Source organism: Microtus oregoni, unplaced genomic scaffold, assembly GCF_018167655.1.
Source record: "Microtus oregoni isolate MIOR12 unplaced genomic scaffold, Mior012 000045F_ref0000178, whole genome shotgun sequence".
Classification (NCBI taxonomy): Eukaryota; Metazoa; Chordata; class Mammalia; order Rodentia; family Cricetidae; genus Microtus; species Microtus oregoni.
Window position 1 is genome coordinate 9,575,577 of NW_024543219.1, and position 4,007 is coordinate 9,579,583.

Sequence of the window (4,007 nt, forward strand, 5' to 3'; positions counted from 1 at the left end):
GCCTGAGTTCTCTAAAAAGAAATCATGCTTGATGGTAATTCCTATTAATTTAAAAAGTAACATATTTGCCTGTGAGGAGAATGTTGACTTTGTGTTTCTAAGTCTGTATAGTTGCAAATCATGTCAGAGAAGACAAAGCCTTGAACATATCTTTCACCTCCATAATACTCTCATTCCTATGAATACCCATGCTAGTCTGTCCCCTTCTAAGACAGTAGTTCTCAATATTCCTTATGCTGTGAACATTCAACACAATTTCTCATGTGGTGATCCTAACAGTAAAATGATTTTTGCTGCTCCTTCATAACTGTAATTTTGCTAATGTGATGAATCATAATGCTGATATCTGTGTTTCCACATGGCCTTAGATGATCTCTGTAAAAAGATCCTATGATCCCCAAATGGGTTCACAGGTTGAGAATCCCTGTTCTAAGGTGTAAGTGATAGCAAATTAGACTATGGAAACAAAAATCAGAAAGTGAGTAACTTTTTATCACAGTTGTGGAGGACTCATGAAATACAGAGAATAAAAAATAAAGACTCCTGGAGTCGTTACAGTCAACATGAGTGCACATAACATACATACAATGTTTTAAACTGATTTATTTTATGTGTATAAATATTTTGCATGCATTCTCTCCATTCACCTTGTGTGTGTGCTGCTCACAGACACCCAAGACAGCATTCGAACTCCTGGAATTGGTGTTCCAGGTGGTTGTCAGCATATGTGTGGGTGCTCAAATCTAGTCCAGGTCTCTGCAAGAGGAACAAGTGTCATAAACTACTGAGCCATCTTTCCAGTCCCCAGAATGAATCTGTTTGGTACACAAATAGAGTATATCATCAGTGGAAATGAGTAGTCAGTCTCAGGATGTTTACCAAACTGCTAGCCTTAGGCCACTTTGACACATTGAAATCCAGAGAACACAGAGGCAGCACAAAGAGCAATAGGAGGCTGGGCATGTTGGTGCACACCTTTAATCCCTGTAATCATGAAGCAGAGGCTGACTGTTCTCTGTCAGTTCAAGGACACCCTGGTCTCTATTTATTTGAAGGATGGGGGGAGGCAAGGAACATGTGCACCAAGCAGAAGTGTGGAGGTCAAAGGATAATGTATATAGGAGTAAGTTTTCTCATTTCAGGCTCAGGTATCAAATTCAAGTTGTCAGTCATGCTGGCAAGTGCCTTCATCCATTTAGCCATCACACTGGCTCTCTGATTTACACTTGGACTGAAATTTTGTAGCACTCACACACACCTCCAGCACCACCCGCACTACCACCACCACCAAACAAGAGAAAAAGAGTGACAGAGAAGGGATATCATGTGTTTGAATACTTTGTTACAATTTAGGAGATTGGTTAACCTTTGGGATGGGATTTGGATGGGATTTGGTCTGGTTAGCAGAAGGTTGTCTGTGGTGGGTCTTAATGGTTATCACTACTCCTGGAATCAGTTCTGAGTTGTCTCCTTCCCTGTCTACCAGCATGTGAGAAGCAATAGACCATTGCCACAGACAAAGCTTCCCTGTTGGCTTTACCTACTTCAACTGCTGCAGGGAAAGTCAATCAGTTAGAGCAGGGAAGGCAAACAGTAGTTCCCTGTAGCCATGAGCCTTTCTCCCTTGCTTAAATAATCTCTGTCAGATATTTTGTCACAGCAACTATAAAAGTAATAGCCTTCTTTGTTTTTTATTTATTTATTTTACTTTTTCTTTTATTCTTTAAGAGATCTTTTTTTTTATTTTACATACCAATCCCAATTCCCTCTCCCTCCCTCTGCCTGCTCTCCCAACTGCCCACCACCCCACTCCCCACTCCCCCACTCCCCATTCACTCCTCATAGAGGATGAGGTCTCCCACGGGGAGTCAACAAAGTCTGTCATATCCCTTGAGGCAGGAATAAGGCTATCCTCCCTGTATGTAGGCTGAGCAAATTATCCCTCCATAGGGAATGGGTTCCAAAAAGCCAGTTCACACACTAGGGGTAAATAAATACTGGACCCACTGCCAGTGGACCCACAAAACTGACCAAACCATATGACTGTCACCCACATTCAGAGGGCCTAGTTTGGTCCTGTGCCAGTTCCCTAGTTGTCAGTCAGGAGCCAGTGAGCTCCCACAACCTTGGGTCAGCTGTTTCTGCAGGGTTTTTTTTTCTATAATCGACCTCATATTTGATCACAAAGCAAATCTCAACAGATTAAAAAAAAGTGGAAGTAACCCTGTGTCTTATTGGATAACCTATGGGTTAAAGTTAGAATTCAACAACACTAATTGCAAAAATTCTACATACTCATAGAAACTGAACAATTCTCAACAGAATTATCCCTGGATCAAGGAAAAATAAAGGAAGCCTTCCTAGAATTTAATGAAAATGAAGGCATGACATACCCAATTCTTTGGGATACTTTGAAAGCAGTACTAACAGGAAAATTCATAGCACTAAGTGCCTCCATAAAGAACCTGGAGAAATCTCACCCTAGCATCTTAACAGCACACCTGAAAGCTCTAGAACAAAAAAGGGAGTCTCACCCAGGAGGAGTAGATAACAGGAAATTATCAATTTGAGGACTAAAATCAATAAAATAGAAACAAAGTAAATGAAACAAAGAGTAATGTGACAAAGAAATGGGTTTTTGAGAAAATCAGCAAGATAGACAAACCCTTATTCAAACTAATCAAAAGAAAGAGACACAAAATCCATATTAACAAAATCGGAAATGAAAAGGGGGACATAACATCAGACACTGAGGAAATCCAGAGAACTATCTGGTCATATTTCAAAAATATGTATTTGAGAAAAGTGGAAAATGTAAAGGAAATGGACAATTTTCTTTTGTGTTTTAAACCTTCAGAAGGTATAAACAAGCAGAAGAGCTCGTTCTGTTTGTATACCCTAATTAAAACCAATTGCCAGTTTCCATTACAAATGGCTAACAACAAGCCGGGCGGTGGTGGCGCATGCCTTTAATCCCAGCACTTGGGAGGCAGAGGCAGGCGGATCTCTGTGAGTTTGAGACCAGCCTGGTCTACAAGAGCTAGTTCCAGGACAGGCTCCAAAACCACAGAGAAACCCTGTCTCGAAAAACCAAAAAAATTAAAAATAAAACAAAAAAAAAAACCAAATGGCTAACAACTAGCTAGTTACCTTGAACCATCTAAATTCAGCATTAGGAGAGATGGGAGCAGACTTGACATAATTATGACACTTAATAAAACCATTAGTAACTGTAGTTTTAATATTGTCAGAACCAAACTCAAAAGTTCTTTCTTTTAAGCTTAATCCAACTTGGTTTCTAAATTAATATCAGTTATTATGTATGATCAAAGTGAGTAATTGGTCAAGGGAGGTCTTAGCAGGGAGACAGATCTCAAGTGATTTTAATAAACAGACATTCAGTTGCCAGACATCTTCCAAGATTTCAGTGAAAAATCATTAGCATATAAATTGACATGATTAATACAAATGCAAATTTTAGACTAATGTCGAAATTTTAGTTTAATACAGAAAGTAAATGGTAATGTGATGAGTGTGGCGGCCATGGAGTGTTCCCCTTGGCGTGAAGGGACCAACATCTTGGATATGCAAAGGATTAGAATACAAACCACAATATACAAACCACAATATCACTAATAGAAATGAGATCTTAGCATATTCTTGAGGCAAATAAAGTGAAAGAGCAGTTGTTTCTATCTTTCAAAGATGCGATTGAAATAAAAAGAGACATCACTTTTATGATGCTAGATTTGCATAAAATAATAGTAACCCATGAGTTTTCCAGAACCCATTACCTGGTGATTGCAGTGTAATGAGTATAAAATCACCACCTGATCTACATAATGTCAGTTCCCCATGCTAACAGAATACTAAGCAGAAGTCTTCATGAAGAGCTACAGTCAGACACGCTGATAAATGACACAGGCTTCAAAGGCACAAAGATGATGCTTAGCTTAGGAGAAAGAAAAAGCCCACATCACAATGAGTTTTTCTCCATCTTCATTTAG